A 23,125-nucleotide genomic window follows, 5' to 3' on the forward strand; every position below is an offset into this window, starting at 1 on the left:
GGGGGGGGGGGGGGGGGGGGAGATTTCAGATGTGCAGAGTATACTTGCGCTATTTTAGTGTCGCCTGAGAATGATGTGTTGTGTGGAAAAGGCGTTTGTGTTTTGATTTGTGGATTCTTAAGTCACTATAGAAATATCCCGGTTGGTAGCCTTGGGTGTACAAATTTGCTACTTGGTATGAAAAGTTGTGGGAGTATCTCCCATGGTATAATTGTGCGGATGTGACATGTCAGTCATTTAAGTAGGAGAGACTGAGATCAGGTACGAAGATTCTGATACTGTCGTAGATTGGAGAGTTTATGACTGAGAGACGCACTATTCCTATGATTGCGTACTATGGAAGTTTGTTCAGGATTTAACGTTTGTTTGTAAGTGTCATGAATAGGGTCATTGTGGATCTTGAAAGGATACTTACATATTTTGAGATGTTCGAAATCTGTTTAGAGGTCCATTGGTAGGCCTAATGTGAAGGTATATTCTACACCAGACCGGATATGTTTATTCAACATCATTTACCTATGGAGAGTCTTCGGGCGTGGTGGTTGTTACTCCTGTCGTCGTCTATTTCATGTGTTACTCTTTTATGCTATGTGGGTTGTGAGGCGGCTAGATCTTTCATATGCGTATTGTGGTCCTGCATAGGCTTGTGGTGTTATATGAGCGAGATGGCTCCCGAGATACTGGCTATTTATTGTACCTTAGTCGTGCTTGGCCCTTTGTAGTGCATTATGCTATCTGTCTTCCCAGGTTTATATTTATGCACTTGGAGTGCTTGTGGTTGATATACGTGTGTCTAGTGAGTATGAGAATTTTGGCTCAATGGGTATTCCCATGCAAATTGTTATATGTGAATCGGGTGGAATGCCGCTACAGGTATGATGTTTGGATCAGGTTGCACACTGCAATAGTATCATCTGTGGATCCGGTTACACGCCTCAATAGTGAGATGTTGGGCATGATTCCTTATACTTATTTTGTGTTTTTTACTTCTCATTTATGGAATAGATTCATAGTATTTTGTTTGGCTGTTATATTTATTATGCGTGCTGGATAGTTTTGGTACTTGGGTTCCCTTCCCTTGTTGGTCGTATCCGAGTTGTGGCTTGTTGGGCCATGGATGGCATCGTATGAGATTTTAGAGGGTGCTTGATGTGGCTTGTCGACCGAGCAGCTTATACTAGGTGAGACGAGGTTATTGGATATAGATTCAGTGGAGTCGAATCTGTATAATGTATGTTTGGAGGAGGAATGTCGCCAATCAGTTCAGAATACGGCAATGGTTCTTGTCAAACGGAGGAACTCCATGATTTGTTGATTTGACAGGTGGTTATAAGTGTTTACACATCTCTATCATCGTTGCAGTATTGCGATGTTTGGAATAGGATTTTATGTGCCATGAGGTATATTACTGGTGCCGGGTTCGGAATTACAGCTATTGTGGTTGGAGGATATTACTATAGGCATATGAGCTACGCAGTATATCATGTGGTTACAACTTGGGTGTATATGTATGTTTTGGTACAACTTTTGGAGATTGATACACTTTATGTACGCTAGAATCGGTCCTTATAGGAAATTTCAGATATTGAAATTCTGTTCTAAGGCTGGTGAGCTAATGTAGCAGGAAGGATCTTCAGTCTGGGTTGAGCTAATGTGCTCATATGTCTTGTGGTGGCACGGGTAGGTGCACGAGGAGTTGTACAGTGATTTTGGCAACATTGGAACGGTTCTTGGCATGTTCGAGGAAGAACCTATGTTTAAGTAAGGGAGAATATAATGACCCAACCAGTCATTTTAAGCTTTATCATGTTGTCAGTTTGAGACCTTGAGTAGCTTCACTTTACATATTATGATGTGCACCTATAGTCGGTTTTGAATTTTATATAACTGAGTTCTTTTATATAATTGAATTTGAATATGGAATAGGAAATAAATTATATAATTGAGTTCTTGGTATTATGTGTAGTATTTATCTTCGAGAATTTTTGAAATCCGGGCGCGTGGACGTGAGAGTTGACTTTGTTGATTTTTCGTGTAGAGTTGAGAATTGTTTCTAATTGTTAAATTACAAGTGTTTGAGCATATTTTGATTAGGTTGCACATTCTTTTGACTAGTTTCGGATCGTTTGGCATTGGTTTGAGGTATTAAAGATGCATTGGAGCCAGTTATCGGATTCCGGAGCAAGGTAAGTCTCTTGTCTAACCTTGTGAGGGGAATTTACCTAGGTGCTATATTTGTTATGTGCTAAGTGTTATGGGAGCTATGCACGTATGAGGTGACAAATGTCTGTGTGTATGCTAGAATTCCTGATTATGTTTAGGTAGACATAGACTCACGCCATGTCTTAATTGTATTAATTGAGTTATTCTTGCCTGTTTACATGCCTTATTGTTATTTTTAGCCTGAGAATGGACTTTTATACAGTATCGAACCTTGCTATTTTAGATACTTGACGAGTTACTTAATTACTCACGGAAATATACTTCATTTTACGGAATTCTCCCGCATTGTGCGTATTAGTTTGAAAGTTTCTTGAATATCATAACTCACACGTATATTCATTAGTGGGGCCAGTGACCCGTCAAAGTTTCATATTCTTATGGGATTGCGCTGAATGCCCCAACAGTATTATTTTTTGGGATCAGGCCAAATGCCTCAGCAGTATTCTTATAGGATCGGGTTGTTCGCCTTGATAGTATTATGTAACACACTCTTATAAGATCGGGTTGTTCACCTTGGCGGTATTACATAACACACTCTTATAGGATTAGGTCATTCGCCTAAGCAGTATCATGTAATACATTCTTATGGAATCGAGCCGTACGCCACGACATGATATTGTACCACACTTTCATAGGATCGGGTCGTTCTCCTCGGCCGAATCATGCGTAATTTCGATAAGAAGTCAGTGTACTTATGAGTCTTTATGACTTGGAATGTGACATTTTATTCGGTATTGATCATTATATATTCCATGCGAGGTAGTATCCGGTATTTGAGGACTTAGTATTTACTCTTCTGTTAAGGATCGTGTTATACACATATATCTGATTCGTTGCTTTTACTTGCTATGCTTCATACCTGTCTACTTTCATTGCACTTGATTATTTGACCACTAGCAAGTGTCGATGTCGACTCCTCGTTACTACTTCATCGAGGTTAGGTTAGATACTTATTGGGTACGCGTTTATTTACGTACCCATGCTACACTTATGCACTAATTGTGCAGGTACTGAGACAGGTACATTTAGTGGTCGCACAGGCGCGTAGGCACAACTGTTGAGGAGGCTTTGTGGTGAGCTGCAATCCATGTTATGATCCGTAGCACATGGAGTCCCCTCCCTATTCATTATTGCATTATGTCTAATTTCTATTCTAGATAACTATTATAGTAGTATTGTATATTCTAGTAGATGCTCATGCACTTGTGACATCAGATTTTGGGAACTTAGACTATTAATCTTGGATGTATTTCTTTTATGGAATTCGGTATTGGTTTTTGATCATATTCTAATTTTGAAAAAAAATGTTTGTATTTTCTAAAAAACAGAGCAATTTCGCTTAAATATTTCACCATTATTTTAAAATATGTTATGAATTGCTGATTATCATGCCGATTAAATTGTTGGCTTGCCTTACGGTAACATTGGGCGCCATCAAAGCCTATGGTGGGAATTGGGACGTGACAATTTCTCTCAAATTCTCAAGGTCTCTGCTTGTGTTGATTTAACTAGAATGTCATCAATGTATACCTCCATAATTTTTTCATAAAATTCTTTGAATATTTAGTCCCCAATATTTGATATATGGCTCCAACATTTTTCAAATCAAAGGTCATAACCTTATAACAATAAGTCCCCCTGTCTGTAATGAAATAAGTATTTTTCCTTGTCTTCTGGATCCATTTTAATTTGATTATATCAAGAATAAGTATCTAAAAAACTTAAAAGCCCATGACTAGCAGTAGAATCGATTAGTTGATCAATATGCGGTAGATGAACAGAATCTTTAGGACAAGCTTTGTTTAACTCTGTGTAATCTACACATACTCAACACTTACCATTCTTTTTTGGTATTGCAGCGGTATTTGCTAGCCAATCACTATATTTAAAGAGCCTTGTTTCCTGTTCTTTTGTTTTACAGGAGTGTCTAAATGATTTTCATTGACTTTGTGAGTCATTTCCTCTAGTGGGATACCTGTCATATTTGAATGCGACCATGCAAAGCAATCAGATTCAGCTCCTAAAAATTTAATTAAAGCCCTAGGCTATGGTTCGATCCGATATAAATTTTTCTCTCGGTCCAGTTAACGAACAAGATTATAGGCTCGAGTTCCTCTGATGTTATTTTCATTGTATCATTTTATTCTGGTTCCATGATCGCATCTGGTCTCCCCTCAATGTCGGCCTTAGCTTCCGTGCTTGATACTGTGACTGCTGGGTGCTCCGTTGTCTCCTCAGCTTGATGCTATAATTGCAATTTTTTTCCGTCAATTTTGGTTACGCCGCTGGCAATAGACACCAGTTTGTTTCTTGAGTTGCATCCTGATCAACCCTGGTTTGCCGAATTCTCCATTATGATGGAAATATGATAACTTGATCTCTAAAATTATGTTGTAAGCCATGTCGGCTTCCACCACCTGAAAATTAGTGTCCTTAATCACTACTGTGAAAGTTGATAATGTCACATCCTCTTTTGTAATCACACTTGAATTATCAAATCCAGATAAAGATCGTGTCTTTGGTATGATTTGATCTGCTACTTGAATCTCCTCGACCACTCGTAGTAGTATGATATTCACAGAGCTACCTGGATCAAGCAAAATAATTTTTTATAATATTATCATGAAACAAGTAAAGAAATTACCAATGCACCGTTATGTGGTATGAATATGCTATGTGTATCCTCATCGTCAAATGTTATACTTTCTCCCGTTAAAATTTTCCGAATACACTTTTCATGCGTTACATACATTTTGGTTATTTTCTTCGCTGCTGTATATGTCACTCCATTGGCTTCTTCATTCTCGATTATGACGTTTATTGTCCTCTTCGGAGACGGAGGCCTGGGTGGCTCTTCATGTTTTATTTTTTTCATGAAGTCTGTTTACCTTTCTCACTAAATAGGTCTGTGAAATAACCTTTCTTCAGAAGATAATCGACTTCACCTTGCAAAAGCCTGCAATCCATTGTTCTATGTCCATGATTATCATGAAATTCACACCAAAATTTTTGACTTCTTTTACTCTGGTCTGACCTCTTCTTTAGGCCATCAAAACCTAATTATATTGAAATTGTAGTCTGCGAATTTCGGCCTAGAATTTTACCATTGTATCTCGTTGCTTCTTGTTCCTTTTTCAGCCCGTGAGAAAAGGTTTATGTCTCTCTGCCCCGACCTTTGGTTGGACCGTACCTGTTCTGATTTTTGTGCGTGATTTTGTCGTGCTAGTCCCATATAAGGTCTGTTCCTGTTTATTGAACTTCTTCGCTCAGACTCTGACCTTCTGGGTATTACATCTGATTTGTCCCTGAACCTCTTCTCCACCTTTGGTTGAATCATCATATCTTCTTCTATTCTGAGTTTCATGTTGTACTGTTGTAAACATCATTCTAGGTAGTTGGTGAAAATTCTCCTAAACTCTCCTTCAATCTTCTCGTAGCTTCAAAACTCCTTTCATCCAAATTTCTTACAAAATCTATTGTTGTCTAGTTATCAGATACATGTAGCAATAACATCCTCTCTCGTTGGAAGCGATCACAAATTCTCAATGTAATTCAGTACTTCCTTGTTGTATTTTAAAGATATCCTCTATATGTTTTTTCATTTTCTGCGCACCCGAGTGTGCTTTAATAAACATATCAACAAGCTCATCAATTGATTTAATTGAATTTTTGGGCAAAAGATAATACCAAGTTAATGCCCCTTTGGTGTGGGTTTCACCCAATTTTTTACCAGCACCAACTCTATCTCTTTTTGGTTAAATCATTGCCTTTGGCACCTATGGAGAATGCTTTCATATGATTTTTTGTATCAGAAGTTCCATCATACTTGGGAATACCAGATATTTTGAATTTTTTTGGTATCGGCAATAGTGTTGCACTAGGTTTTCACGATTGTTGAAATATTTGTCCATGCCCATTCCCTTGATTACCGGTGGCACACCCGATATTTGTTCTATCCGATCATTTTGTTCCTTGAGTTGTTTCTGCAAGGTTAGAACTAGGTTTTGAAAATCAGAATTTCTTGGCGTACCTGAACCTCCTGCTCTAGAGCTATTCAGAATTTTCCTGCTTCTAGAATTTTCAATCTCTGAATTAAGGTTCTCCATGGTTGTGTTAACTGGTGGTAATGCTGGAATTGCAGTTACTGTATTGCCTGTCAAGGCCCTTCGTGCCTCCCCAATCTGTTGAATAATGAATTGTTTCACCTCATCTTGCAAACCTGCTTGTTCTTCATTTTGCTGCTCGATACTACATTTGGCAGATTTGATAGGTGAGTTGTCACGTGAACTTATGGAGAATGCGTGGGTGAATTCCCTTGGTAGTGTTCCCCCTTGTCCATTCCCCTGCTGGGTAATTTGATCAGTTTCTGATATAATTTGCTGATAAAGAAAGAGAGAAAATAAATGGAAAATTGAAGGATTGATAGGTTCCCGGCAATGAAATCAAATTGTTTAACATAAACAATAATTTTTAGGGTCAAAGTAATTAAATAAATATTTCGGGTTACTAACAACCGGTTTACCTTTTTTTTCAAATAAAAAAAAATATGAAAAAGGAACAAATATAAAAAAGGAGCAAACTGAGAGATGAAAAGAAAAAAAAATCTTATTGATGATTATAGTCTTTCTTCTATATGAACGTAATAACAATTTTCTAGTAATAGAGAGCAAAGATAATGTAATTGAGGAAATACTTGAGTAATTTTCAATGGGCATACAAGATATGGGATTGGGGTTTAAATAATAATCCAATTCGTAACTGTTCGGCTTGTCTAGCTCCTACTCTTGACTGTCATTTATTATATTATTATGCATTACATAATTGATTTGTAACAAACGAAGTATTGATGGCAAATCCAATGTAATTCGAGATTAATTGATTCTTTCCTCATTCGTACCTATTAATGACCCTTTTCACAAGATCCGGGACTATCCTCTTATGTTTAGTTCCGAGAATAATAGGCACGGTATGTATTTGTTCAACTACGAGGGTGTTTCATAAATCATCATAACATGTCACTCTTCATTTTGCTGATACATGTCGCCATTTAATAGACCTACGTGGCGAGTCTATTTTTCCCTAATACCAATATATAGTTTCCCCTTGAATAACTTAAACTTTTAGATAAAGTGTTTACATAGTTCAACATGGTATCAGGATTGGTAGAGGTCCAAGGATCAAGTCTCATAATCAAACGCACATGTGAGGGGAGTGTTGAAGATAGATATAATTTAGTAAATAAAAGTGAACACTCAGCTCCAACAATTTAAGCTTCTAGATGAAGCGATCACATAATTCTAACCATCTCTAATACTCTATAACTTATATTCGAATCATTCAAATTAAATATGGTACATATTGAAAGCTGCATCGACATCGATTGTATATTTTAAACTGTCGAACTTAAAGTTTTTTTGTTTGCAATGTGAGATTTTGGTTACTAGCAAGGGTCATATCTGTTACATCTTGTACAACTTTGTCTGCATCATTGGCTGCACGGCTTGGTACAATGCCCATGGCTGCATTTCAAGTTTGCTTACAAGTACGATTAACTTCATCTTTACTTGCTGATGGATTGGCTGTAGCAGCACAGGTAATGATTAAAACATCACCAAGACAGAGTACTTTATGCAACAGTTAATATTACTATTAGAAATCAAAGTTGTATATTGCAAGATATGGTAGTAATAAACAGTAATATAAACAACAATAATTAAAGTTGCAGCTTTTTGATTACCATGATCTTTTTTTCTTATCTAGGCAATCCTTGTTACTCCCTCCGTTTCATATTAAATAAGGTACTTTCCTTTTTAGTCTGTTCCAAAATAAATGACACATTTCTAAATTTGGAAATAATTCAACTTTAAACTCCTCATTTTACCCATTTTACCCTTAATGAGAAGCTTTTACAACCACACAAAAGTCATGGCCCTACAAAACTTTACCCCTTAAGCTTTTAAGACCACAAATTTTAAAAGTCATTCTTCTTTTCCTTAAACTCCGTGCCGAGTCAAACTACCTCATTTAATTTGAAACGAAGGAAGTACTTCTTTTGTTGAGAAGGACTATCAGAAGACAAAAAGGACTATCAGACGGCAAAGGCTGCAGGAGTTCTAGTTCTACATGTACTAGGGGCGGCTCAAACATTGGGTGGCCTAAAGCCAAAGTTTAACGTGAGGCCTAATTTTCTTTAAAAAAAATTGTTAATCGTAGTAATTTATAATCGATTTCCTCTAATAATTCCTTTTTAATTGATGACATAGCCAACAAATTAAATCTATTTTGAGACATTTTTAATCTTAGATAAGATTTTATCAATTATAATCTTGAAAACTTCTTTTCTTTGAGACAACTGTTATAGAAAAACTTTACTTTTATACCAAAAGTACTAATATTATTATTTTAAATATCTGAAAAAATGGAGCCCCCAACTTTTGGAGGCCTAAGGCAAAAGCTTTCCTTGACCTACATTAGAGCCGGCCCTTCATGTACTATAAAAAAAATACAAAAGCTTTGTGATAGAATATTTATGACGGACAAGTTCATCTAAAAAAATCTTGTGATAGATGTGATGACATGAGTTACGTGTCGAAACTCATTAATTTATGATGATTTTATTGTTCCTTCACAAAATTTCGCAACGCCTTATGCAGATGGGATATGTGATGGGACATGGAGTTGCTTTGGTTGTTGGACTTGGTTTATATTTTGGATCAGGAGTTTTTTCACAGGACAAAAATATTATCCGCCTCATAATCCTTGACATCCCAGTATATATTTAATAAAAAATTACAAGAAATAAATTTTTGCCACTCTTGATCTTCTTTTCTTTCCAGTATATATCTAAATTTAACTATTCTTTCCCTTATGATCTATGGCTAGTTTAATTTGTGGCCGGTACCCAACCAATCAACTTATTAGCATTTGTTTTAGATGGAGTCAATTTTGGAGAAAGTGATTTATCTTACTCTGCTTTTTCCATAGTTAGTTTATACCACTATCTATATTTATTCTATTTTGGAGCAAAAAGAGTTGAATTGTTATAAATAGAATTGTATTTATGGTGAATGTCTATATTTAGAGAGATTCTAGGGTTCATTGCTTGGTGGCTAAGTCACCCTCTCCCTATAAATAGAGGGTTCTATTCCATTGTAATTCACCCCAAATCAATAAGAATTCCCTCTCTCTACTTTTCTTTGCAATATTGTTCCTCTACTTTTATTGTTTTATAACACGTTATCAGCACGAGACTCTAAACAATTGAGTAGAAGTTTTGGGATGGAGCATAATGTCAATTGTTCCATGAACTTCCTTCATGATTAAAATCTGGATTTAAGGTAAGTAATTTTACTTTATTTTTCTCTTTTAAATTCTTGATATTCTATAATTTGATTTTAAATACAAGCAAAGACAATAAATTTTGATTGTAACTGTAATGGAGTTTGAAAGAAATTATAACCACCCAAAGTGGTAAAATTTCTTTGTCTTGCCATGATCAAACTCATGTATAATTATGGGCACAAAAAGTGGAAACCCGTCCCATTGAATTTACTCCATTCTCATTCTCTTAAGAGAATGTGATAGCAGTATGTAATAAGTCTGAAAGAAGACAAAATTATTACTATGAATGTATCGATGGATGTGGAAGTGGCAATAGATGAAATTATAATCGTCATCATTGTGGTAATGAGAACAATAAGGATTCTCAAAACAATCCTTCACTTTGTGAAAGTAATATTTGTCATCGATTAGACATGAGATTTTATATAGCACATATAGATGATTATGGTCCTTCATGATGTGAATGGGACAACATCTGATTTATGAATACATATTCATTCTTGGAGGAATATGAACGTACTAGTGGTAGTGAATATACCACACTCACCTCTAGAAGGAGTTTGAGCGGAAATAAGAAAATAATATCATTATTATGGCATGAATGGTCATTGGTCACATACCTATTGTACGCCAAAATATTTTGGTAATGTGATTATTAAAGAATAACATTAATGCAAGAAACATATCTTGCATATAATTTTGACCATAACCATAATGGTATAACTTTCTCTTTAAAAGAGATATTCACCATATGGATGTTGATGAATATGTGGTAGTATAAAATTAATTGAGAGCTCTAGAAGAGCCAATTAAACTATTTGGGAGAAAATTGATTATCAATAAGACGTTGTGTTGTAGCAAGTCTCAAAGAAACTTATTGAGTTTCTAAAGTATTCGCAAAAGCGGTTGGTCATATTGAGACTATAAATAAAGGAAAGATTTAATATCTTCTATTACTACAACTTGTAGCGGGGTAATATGTATATGAAAAGCTACCCGCTTTATTCTCCAGTTTGTACTACACAAACAAAAGAATGCCACAATAAAGAAAAGTTTATTGATATAAAAGCCCATATCATAATAAACTTGGGGTTTATTGATAATTGCACACGTCATGGTGTAAATATGAAGTTTATCAATATTGATAATTTATTCAGTTGGCATAATTGGTTTACCCATAACAATTTAAGTATGATGTGCAAAAATAAAAGAAAATTCACATGGGTAAATATTAAAGAACTAGAAAGTTCTTTACGAATTCTCTTATGTTGCATGTTCTCATTAATTAATATGCCAACTAAAATTGGGATTGAATCCCATGAATGCTGAAAATATCAAAGGTGAATATGGGCCCATTCACCTGCCATGTATACCACATAAGATGCGTCTATGAGATGGCCACATGTGCGATTATTAATAACCCGCAACATGGTATTTTGCGAGGTAACTTGTTCAATAATTTAATTTTGAGCATAATTTCCAGATTTTCTATTCAAGAAGTTTATCTTGATAAGTTGGTTTACATCACAGTTGGTTTAGCAAAGTGATTTATTAAGTGCCTCTACTTAATAGCTAAACAATTGCTTATGAGAACAAAGTTATCTATATCAGTTTGATATACGTTATATACCAAGTATATTATTTTCTCCCCTCACAAGTGGTTCAGGGTCAGAAACCAAATAATTCCATCTTATTATTATTGATGTGCGGTATATATTTTGATTAACACCATAACGCGCAAAGGTGGATTCTCAAAGTTGAGGTAACAAATTATTTTTTCTAACATGAGGGGGAGACAAGATACAACAGTTGAGAAAAAGTTACATGGAATGAATTATCATTTATACATCTAGATCCCCGAATAAAATAATATGAACTTGAAGTTCATAAAAGGATAATTCATGTGCAATTTATTGCAAAGCATGCCAGACGCATTTGCTGACCTAAAGAAAGTAACTATATTCTCATTGCAAATGCTCCTATTAGAATAAGTCCTAGAAGGACAAAGTCTATAGTACGCTTAAAGCATATAGACAAATTGGTTTCAAATAAACTTCTTGATAAAGAATATGAGCAAATGATCAAAATGATCATAATAAAGGAGGCAAGTGATCTAGAAGATCACATGATATAACACTTCATAAAATCTCAAGAGAGATTCAGGTACCTGAAAATAAGAATGAAGAGATCTCTATGTTATGTCTTTATGAAAAAATATTGAAACTGATATAAAATGTTTGTCGACGACATCTATGATAGCTCTATATATATATATATATATATATATATATATATATATAAGGATCTTAAGTCTGAAGAAACAATTCGAATAGAATTGGTTTCATATGAAAGACATGTAGTTTTGAACATGTAGTTCAAACACTTGAAAGTATAAAGTCAATGGTATGTGCAATCAGTTTTCGATATCTTATATGTCTAGCATGACATGAAAACTTGATATGCATCTAAAGTCTATTATATGGCTTATATGACTTAACAATCCCTGAAGGATTTAAATTGCTTAAAGCATATAGAATTCATGGTCATGAAGTACTACATCCTCAGTGCAATTTGTGCACAAATGTATCTTGCTATAACTATATGCATGATAATATGATAGCAAGAGTTTTCACCTCTATGTGAAGATATTGAACTGACGATTCCAACAAGATCATATGAAGACAATTCATCTCTATCAAGAATGATGATTTCAAGGTGCAATATATTCATTCAAGTTAATATGGCTGATTTGTTCATCAAATCTCTACCAAAGATCTTTTGAAGATGGTGCACAAGATTGGAATGCAAATGCTTAAGGATGTGAATTGATGCTCTCATCAGGGGGAGTTAATACGCGTTGTACTCTTTTTCCCTTACAAGGTTTTGTCCCACTGGGTTTTCCTTGCAAGGTTTTTAACGAGGCAACCAAAAGGCGTATTGTTAGATATGTGTACTCTTTTTCCTTCTCTAGATTTTTATCCCACTGGGTTTTATTTTAGTTAAGGTTTTAACGAGACACATTATCTGTTGAATAGACATTCAAGGGGGAGTGTTATAAATAGAATTTTATTTATGGTGAATGTCTATATTTAGAGAGATTCTAGGGTTCATTGCTTGGTGGCTAAGTCACCCTCTCCCTATAAATAGAGGGTTCTATTCCATTATAATTTATCCCAAATCAATAAGAATTCTCTCTCTCTCTCTCTACTTTTCTTTGCAATATTGTTCTTCTACTTTTATTGTTTTATAACATGAGTAACTTTTTCTTTAGAAGTTAAATAACAAACTATTCTATTTTCTTTTACAGGTTTTGGTTGGTGCACTAACAATAGGCTCTAAGTTTGTCCTTGCCAAACCCAAAGGTTATGTTGGAATATGGATTGTTAATTATATTCATGGTTCTGCGTACATTTGCTGGCAATTATTAGGTGTTTATGCCGATTTTCTTGCCTTAATTGGTTTTTCCATATCAGAAAGGAAAGGACAATATATTTAGCATAATTAGGTTTTTTTAGAAGGAAAATATCATTCTTCCATATTTGGCTAGCCCTTTTTCTAGTAGGAAAAGGTTTGGAGTTCTATAAATTGAAGATCAATCCTTCACATTCAGCAGCATCCACAATGTAGACATATGAGGTTTGAGAGTCGTGTTTAGGGTGAGAACTTTACGGTACAAGTGTTAGTGCGTCACTTGTGTTTGCCTCTTCGTGAGGTTGATCTCTCGATATTTTATACTCTCTTTTATTATAGTGGATTGCTCATCTCCGCCGTGGACGTAGGTCAGTTGACCAAACCACGTTAAAAGCTTATGTCTCGTTTAGTATATTTCTCGTTTGTTATCTGATTTATCGTCGCTTATGGTTTGCTTTACTAGCTTCCGCATGACTCCTAATTTTTCGGTCCTAACAGTAATTTGTCAAATGTAGCTTCAATCAAAATAAGTTGGGATCGATTATGTGAATTTTTACTATTTATATCGCTTCATTTAAACTAGTCTCAATTTAAGCCTTATGCAAATTGTGTACCTTTTTATTAACATTTTTGCTTCTATATATCATCTGTTTTGGTAGGATGGGGACAAGAACGGACCCTGGCTTTTCATGAGGGTTCCACCATTGTTATCCCAAGTCAAAGAGATCCCACTTATCTGGCTATATATGTATACGGTCAAAATCAGAGGCCTTCGATTTATAGGCTCAAAGGTCCATCCTGGGCCCAAGTCCGGGCAAGGTCGAGTTCGAGCCCGGTGGACCAGAGTCGAGCTTGAAGGCAGAGCACAACATCTGTCGGGGTCGAGTACGCTCGACCCCGGAATAGTACCGTTATGGACTTGTAACAGAATGGGCTAGATCCTGCCACATCCCCAAGATCATGGCACAAATCTCGGAATATGATTGTACGATTCCATACTAGACGGTTAGATAGCTGCATCAGGAATAGTCCCTACTGTAAATAGAAATATTCCATATTTAGGATTCCCCTATTATATAAAGGGGACCCCACTCATTTGTAACACCACCTAATCATTGAGAAAAGAATATACTCTCTGCTTTTTGCCTACTGCTCATCAGAAGTGGCCTTTATCTCAATTGCTCTTACTTTACTTTTCTTGCTTGATTGTTCTTATTGTTCTTAACCTACCTCTAGGTCACTAAGCTCGAGGTCACTACTGCCGAGTTACATTGGTTTGATTCACTTATTTCTTTCATTTCTACTTCATATTTCTTGATTATTAATTGGTATGGAATCTAATCACGTATCTTTAAAACCACAAATCAAATTTAATTGTTACTCGTATTTTCGAGATAAACAGTTTGGCGCCCACTGTGGGGCTAAAGATAATAGTGATAGTTTCTTTACTGATTCTTATTACACACGTTATCTTTACACTTTTTCTTGTCAAGAATTTTCTATTCTCAAGCTGAAACATGTCTAGCTTACAAAATGCACCTGTTCATGACAACTGAGGTCTTGGTGAAAACAACAATGTAGGGGTCGGTGTACCACCAGTAAACCCTGGGGAAGTGCCAAACATGGAACCAGTTGATGTTAGTTCTCATATTGCTCTAAACACAGATTTAGGCACAGACCCCAGAGGGAGCGTACGCAGGGAAGCCCGACCTGGTGGTCAAGGAACACAAGGCGTGGGTGATGGAGGAATCAGCCTCCAAGTGATATTCGAAATGCTGCTAGCTCAACAGATCGCCATTGCTCAACTTCAAAGTCAAAATAAGAGTCCGAGTGTAGCTGAACATGAAAATAATCGACGTGCTGAGCCAGCGCTAGAAAGGCCTGATGAAAGTGGCTCGGGGACTGACCCCACGATTATGAAGATGCTCGAAGGGCAGAGGATCGAGTCCGGCGAAAAGAAAATCGAAGACAATGATAAGAAGGTGGAGACTTATAACTCCCGTGTAGACCAGATACCGGGGGCACCTCCAGTTTTGAAAGGATTAGATGCCAAAAAGTTCATAAAAAAACCATTCCTCCAAAGTGCGGCACCGATGCCTATTCCTAAAAAGTTTTGCATGCCCGACATACCCAAATATAATGGAACAACCGACCCTAATGAGCATATTACTTCATACTCTTGCGGGATCAAAGGAAATGATTTGAATGATGCCGAGATTGAATCAATCTTATTGAAAAAGTTCGGAGAAACATTGTCGAAAGGAGCCATGATTTGGTATCACAACTTACCTCCTAACTCTATTGACTCATTTGCTATGTTAGCAGACACCTTCGTGAAAGCACATGTCGAGGACATAAAGGTAGCCACGAGGAAATCATACGTCTTCAAGATAAAATAAAGGGACGACGAGATGTTGAGGGAGTTCGTGTCCAGGTTTCAGATGGAAAGAATGGAATTACCACCGATCTCTGATGATTGGGCAGTACAGGAATTTATGCAGGGTTTGAACGAGCGGAGCTCGATTGCTTCTCGACAATTAAAGCAGAACTTGATCGAGTATCGAGCTGTGACGTGGCCAAATGTGCACAACCATTACCAATCAAAAATTAGGGTTGAGGACGATCAGTTGGGAGCCCCCTCGGGTTCGGTTCATCCTAACAGGTTCACGACTAAGCCCCCGAAGGATACGAACAGGGAATCGAGATCAAATAGGGAACGGTATCAACTGTATGTCGATCGAAGAAACAACGGTTCAGGTCGGAACACTCCTCGGAACGATTGAAGAAACGATCGAGGTCAAAGTTCTCGGGGACTCATGAGTAAAAGCGGATTCGATAAGCATACCGATACCGTAGAGGCACCTCGATTATCGGAGTACAACTTCAGCGTAGATGCATCAGGGATTGTGTCAGCCATTGGAAAAATCAAAGACACCAAGTGGCCCAGGCCTATACAGACCGATCCCTCTCAAAGGAACCCGAATTTGATATGCAAGTATCATGGCACGCATGGTCATAGAACGGAAGATTGCAGGCAGCTTAGGGAAGAAGTGGCTCGGTTATTCAACGATGGTCACCTTCGAGAATTCCTCAGCGGTCGAGCCAAAAACCACTTCAGGGAGAGGGATGCAAGGAAAAATGAGCAAGAAGAACCGCAACATGTAATCCACATGATCATTGGCGGAGTCGATGTCCCTCAATGGCCTGTATTCAAGTGCACCAAAGTACAATCATAAGAGAAAAACAGACTCGAAGCTATGTGCCCGAGGACGTCTTATCATTCTGTGACGAGGAAGCAGAAGGCATATCTCAGCCTCACAACGACGCCCTGGTAATCTCTATCCTTTTGAATAAAATTCAAGTTAAACGTGTTTTAGTGGATCCAGGTAGCTCAACAAACATAATTAGATCGAGGGTCGTGGAACAACTCGGCCTACAGGATCAGATTGTACCTGCATCCCGGGTTCTGAATGGCTTCAACATGGTAAGCGAAACAACAAAGGGAGAGATTATCTTGCCAGTAAACGTAGCCGGGACCATACAAGACACTAGATTCCATGTCATCGAAGGTGACATAAGGTATAACGCACTCCTCGGGAGACCATGGATACACAACATGAGGGCAATGCCTTAAACTCTTCACCAGATGATGAAATTTCCAATAGAGGAAGGAGTGAAAATAGTCTATGGAGAGCAACATGCTGCAAAAGAGATGTTTGCAATCGAGGAAGTGGTGCCGATACCGGAGCCCTTAACCACGGAGAAATCGAGCACCAAAGGTAAGCAGGCTGCTAAATAGCAATCACAGCCCCCAGCCTCGATGGAGTCGGAACAACAGGTAATCGAAGATGAAGAAGAGGATCTCCCTACTCCTCGAACCTTCGTCGTTCCCGAAGAGTCTGATGCAACCAAGTCAAGTGTCAAGGAACTGGAGCAGGGTATACATATCGAATACTTTCCCGAGAGAAATGTATACCTGAGAACGGGATTGACCCCCGAACTCAGGAAAAAACTCATTCAATTTCTTTTTGATAACATGGACTACTTTGCTTGGTCCCATTTAGATATGACAAGGATTCCACCGGAAATCACCACACATTGGCTGAGCACTGATCCCAGGTTTAAACCGGTGAAGCAAAAAAGGAGGCCTCAGTCCGAGGTAAAACATGCCTTCATAAAAGACGAGGTAACCAAACTTCTTAAAATAGGATCCATTTGGGAGGTAAAATACCCCGAGTGGTTAGCCAACGTAGTTGTAGTTCCGAAAACATGAAACAAACTTAGAATGTGTGTAGACTATAAGGACTTGAATAAGGCATGTCCGAAAGATTCTTTCCCGTTGACAAACATCGATCGTATGATCGATGCCACAGACGGTCATGAGATCCTAACTTTTCTCGACGCCTACTCCGCGTACAATCAAATTCAAATAAACCCGGAGGACCAGGAAAAGACTTCATTTATTACCAAATTTAGAACTTATTGTTACAACGTAATGCCCTTCGGGCTTAAAACTGCAGGAGCTAAATACCAACGCCTAGCTAACAAAATGTTCGATGAACAAATAGGTAAAACAATGGAAGTCTATATTGATGATATGTTGGTTAAGTCCCTGCATGTAGAGGACCATTTAGTTCATTTGCAGGAAACATTTGCAATTTTGAGGAAATACAACATGAAGCTTAACCCAGAGAAATGTGCCTTCGGAGTTGGCTCGGGTAAGTTCCTCGGCTTCATGGTGTCCAATCGGGGTATCAAAATCGACCCCGATAAGATCAAGGCTATCGAGGATATCACGATCGTGGATAGTGTGAATGCCATGCAAAGGCTAACAGGGTGAATAACTGCTTTGGGTCGATTCATTTCAAGGTCGTCAGATCGAAGTCACCATTTCTTTTCCTTGCTCAAAAAGAAAATGGACTTTGCATGGACCCCAAAATGCCAATGAGCCCTGGAGGAACTAAAGCGATACTTGTCAAGCCCGCCTTTGCTTCATACCTCGAAGGTAGACGAAAATCTTTACCTATATTTGGCTGTGTCAGAGATAACGGTAAGTGGGGTACTAGTTCGAGAAGAGCAAGGTACGCAATTTCCTGTTTATTACGTAAGCCGAACTCTAGGAGATGCCGAAACAAGGTACCCTCACTTAGAAAAGTTAGAACTTGCATTAATAAGCACATCTCGAAAGCTAAAACCATACTTTCAATGTCATCCTATATGTGTATTAACCACTCACCCTCTTCGAAATGTTTTGCATAAGCCCGAGCTATCGGGCCGATTGGCTAAATGAGCCATCGAACTTAGCGGGTGCGATATCAAATATCAACCCTAAACGACCATCAAGTCCCAGATCTTAGCTGACTTCGTGGCCGATTTCACGTCGGCCCTCATACCCGAAGTGGAAAAAGAACTCCTGCTAAGTTCGGGTACACCATCGGGGGTATGGACCTTTTTCACAGACGGTGCCTCGAATGTGAAGGGGTTCGGGCTTGGCATTGTCTTGAAGCCAGCCACGGGTGATTCCATTAGACAATCTATTAAAACTTCTAGATTTACTAACAATGAGGCCGAGTATGAGGCCATGATTGCATGTCTTGAGCTAGCTAAAAGCAAGGGAGCAGAGGTTATCGAGGCTAAGTGCGATTCTCTATTGGTGGTAAACCAGGTAAATAAAAGTTTCGAGGTTCGATAGAATGTAACAGCACTTGGATAAGCTATAGGTAACTTTGCAGCGCTTCAAGGAGTGGACTCTGGATCATGTGCCTCAAGAACAAAATAGCAAGGCCGATGCACTTGCTAACCTGTGATCTCCGGTCGAAGAGGATGACATCGTCCTGGGGACTGTCATCCAATTGTCAAGTCTATGGTTGAAAAGGGTCATGCCGAGATAAATTCAACAAGATTAACATGGGACTGGAGGAATAAGTATATCGACTATCTGAAGAATGGAAAACTCCCATCGAACCATAAAGAATCGAAGTCCCTACGAACCAAAGCTGCTAGGTTTTCATTAGATAAAGATGGAACATTATACAGAAGAACGTTTGATGGGCCATTGGCAGTATGTTTGGGGCCGGGGGACACTGATTATGTTCTTAGAGAGATCCACGAAGGCATTTGTGGGAATCACTCCGTCGCCGAGTCTTTGGTTCGCAAAATCATCAGAGCAACTTACTACTGGGATAGCATGGAAAAAGATACTTAAAAATTTGTCAAAAAATGTGATAAGTGCCAACGATTTGCACCGATGATCCATCAGCCGGGAGAACAACTCCATTCGGTCTTAGCCCTGTGGCCTTTCATGAAATGGGGAATGGATATAGTCGGCCATCTGCCAACGGCCCCAGTTAAGGCTAAGTTTATTTTATTTATTAATGAATATTTTTCTAAGTGGGTGGAAGCACAGGCCTTCGAGAAGATCCGAGAAAAAGAAGTTATTGGCTTCATCTGGGACCACATCATATGCCTGTTGATACCCAATTTTTCCCCATAATATTTTCAAAACTATGCCTTGGCATCAATTAGTATATTTCATACAATTTCTACATTTTAAAAATATTTTAATTAATTTATCCCAGCATTTTATTTATAAAACAATCACTGATTGCATCACAAATAGTTTTATAATAATCTTTTGTGGCTTTATTTTGTCATTCGCATTTGTACTAAGTTTTAGTTATTGCACAAATAGCCACTTTTGTATTTTTAGGTTACAATTGTAATTACTTTACAATTATAGCCCACACACGCATTATTACATTAGTTTACCGAAAAACAGCCTTTTATATTTTTAAAATATTAAGTAATTATTTTAAAAATATTTCCAGGCATGAAAATCATTTGTGTAATTTATTAACTATTTTTTAAAAATTGTTTTAGCGATTAAATATGTATTTAAGAAATAGCCCCTTTCATTTGGACCCAGGCAATTAGACGACCCAATTTTTAATCCCACATTAGCCCAAAATCTACCCAGGCCCAAGTCCCATCTGACCCTAACCCAGTTAATCCTACCCGACCCAATACCCCGGCCTATCCTGGCCGTTGATAATTTTGATCAACAGTCCAGATCTCCCCTTACCTTAATTAAACCCATATACCCCCCCCCCCTTCTAACCTAATCATTTCCCACCCTTCCCCGCCATCATCTGTTCCCTCCTCTCTCAACTGCTCTCTACCTAAACCCTAATCTTCAGGCGCCGTCACTCACCTACTGCCCTCCTATGGTGGTTCTTCACCACCTCAGGCCTCTAATGGCCTCCTGCTTGCTATGATGTCTCCATTTCCTGGATCCTTGAGGAGATCCTCAAGGGACCTAGGCGGTCTGTTTACACCTTGGGTTTTCTTGCTGGTTTCCGGCTATTTGGTTCGACCTTGAGTAAGATCTTTCTCATTTTTCGTCTTGAATCCATGGTCTCCTAAGTCTAATCTCGTCTCTGTTGCCTTTCTTAAAACCCTAATTTTTTCATCCTTTGATCTTCTCAGATCTGTCCAGATCTGAGATAAAGCGAACTTACTTCACTTATTTTTTATGAAAATCTTGTGGTTTTACGAGTGGCTTTCCATTTTCTTATACTAGGGTTTCCTGAAAACCCTTTTTCTTTAAAATGTTTTACTGACTTTAAGTATTTAATCTTCTATTTGCATGTATTTTTGACTGATTTCGTAGAGTCTGCTTCAACCCTCACTAGTTTATGTTGAAACCCCAATTTTCTTCACATTTTGTTTGGATTCTGAGTCCTTCCATGATACTGGTTACATTTTTTGTTCTGTGCTTTGACTTTCATGATTTCCCCCTTTAGTCTAACTCAATGTCTTGTGATTTTACCCTAGTTCATCTCTATTAGGGTTTCTGATTCGATTTCTCGGCTAATTTCTGTATGTTTATGAAATTCTATTTTAGCCTATTTGTCTATTTGTGGAAAACCTATATTTTCTCCCTTAAATCAGTACTGTTTGAATTTCTGACCCACCAATTGGCTTTGTTAAAAAATTATGTGTTGATCCTTGATTATTTCCTTTATTTACGACCTTAATTAGTTTTCTTACCTTATTTGAATCTACTGTAATACTTGCTGATTCTTACTAATCGTTTCCTTAATTGCACTCCTGTTTATTCACCCCTAATTTCCTACTCCGTACCTAAGTCTTACTTGATTTCTTTCCTTAAATATCTGTCCTGCTCTTTACCGTTGATTGATTACCCCTTGATTAAGGGGAGACTTTACTGATTTTACGTGTGTGATTGATTCTGTAAACTTCCCTAATTGCTACATTATTGATTCTTTGCCTTATTCTGTTTAACTCTTGATTACTATATATGTTCTCCCCTACCCTCACTTCTAGACACAAACATTAGTTCACTACTACACTTACACTCTAAAAGCTCTCTCTCTCTCCGTTCTTCACTGTTACTTGTGATACTCATCGGCCTGGCCAACTGAAAGCCAAGGATAGAAATTGCACAATACCTCTCTTACATCTTGTGTTCTCTTTCCCTAACTGGTATGCCTCTGATTAAATTGTAGAATCTAAACCCTATGTGTTTCATTACTGTCTTAGTTCATCAGTCATAAGTTAATTTTCTGCTCCTGTTTACTGTTTATCCAGCATGCCCAATGTTGCCTTGTTCAATATGTGATTAGCATGTCTCAACTTTACTTGCCTGTCTACTGTTTATCTAGCATGCCTAATGTTGCCTTGTTCAATATGTGATTAGCATGTCTACATTATGAATGCTTGTGTGGTGTTTTGCCTAGTCTGTTCATTTAAGTCCTTTCCTACTTTGCTTTGCTAAGTCATCTAGTCTCTCAAGGCAACTCTAGTTGTGTGTTTGAGGTTTATGTGTTCTCAACATCTTTGCTCCATGTCTCAATCACCTACCCTTATAACTAACTCAGTAATTCTGTATATCTGTTTGCTTCTGTGTTCCACTATTCACTAAGGTATGTTCTATGTATCCCCAACCCCTCTCTCCCTGTGTGGGACCTGTTTGCCAAGTGTTTCTGAATATGGTTGTTCTGTGATTTGTGTTTTAATTTCAAAGTGTTTTCATACTTTTCTCGAGCTTTTTTACTAGCAAACTAGTACTGGTTTTCAGAAAATCATTTCACCCCAAAGAGTCCTCTCAATGCCGTTTACCAAAATCTTTTCAAAATTATGCACTCTCACTTATCCTTAGATTATTAAGTCTTGCCCCTCTTATGTGTACTGCTTAGAGATCCTTGAGATCTCTCCGAACTCTGGCATATCAGGGTTGGCTCTTCCACACTGCACATAATCAGTCCTTATTTGAGAAAGTCTGGGAGTGAGCACTGCCCGGGATCCTTGAGGTCCTTAGGGAACTCTGACACACCTGGACATGAAATTGGCTACGAAATCTTAGGCATTTGAGACTACTGAAGGCCTGGAACACCAGGATTTGCTTTGGGCCTACTTCAGGCTCCCTATAGCTTAATTTATGTTTTATTTATGTAATTTATTCCATCATTGGGCTGTAATAATTAATTGTAAACATATATTGGGGTGACTAGTGAAATGGGAGGGTAGCTGCATGGTATTGTGGGTAAAACGGGGTAGAAAACATGTTATAGGCTTTATGTTCTGCAAATCTGTATTAGAATCCATGTTCTAGGACGGTTTGTTCATTTGCATTTAAACCATGATGATCTTGTGCATTAGATAACCTGATTTTAGGACCTTCACGTTTATGGCTTCAGCATACTACATGCCACATATCACTATTCCATGCTTTAATTTTGCACAAATCTTGTCACTTAGAGATGCTACTCCTAGGCTAGCAACGCTGTCTTAATAAAGTTGGCCTTTCTGTATGCATTAGATACCATGTCTTTTAGGAACCCTATTTGCATTTCGTTTGACATGTCTATTTTGATTGAAATAAGTAACTGGCTATGAAAAGGTCTAAACAGCCTCACACATAGGCATCATGTCTCTAAATACAAGTTGATATAAAATACCAGTTATAAACTGTATCGCCTAGATCACCATGCTCATAGGTTAAACGATTTCAACTATTCAAACAGTTCCTGTAATTGTGATTGCATACCGTCCCACGCCTAGGCAAGCCTTAGGTAATCAGTCTATATATATATATATATATATATATATATATATATATATATATATA

The sequence above is a fragment of the Nicotiana attenuata genome, chromosome 3 (genome assembly GCF_001879085.1).
Source record: "Nicotiana attenuata strain UT chromosome 3, NIATTr2, whole genome shotgun sequence".
NCBI classification, from domain to species: Eukaryota; Viridiplantae; Streptophyta; class Magnoliopsida; order Solanales; family Solanaceae; genus Nicotiana; species Nicotiana attenuata.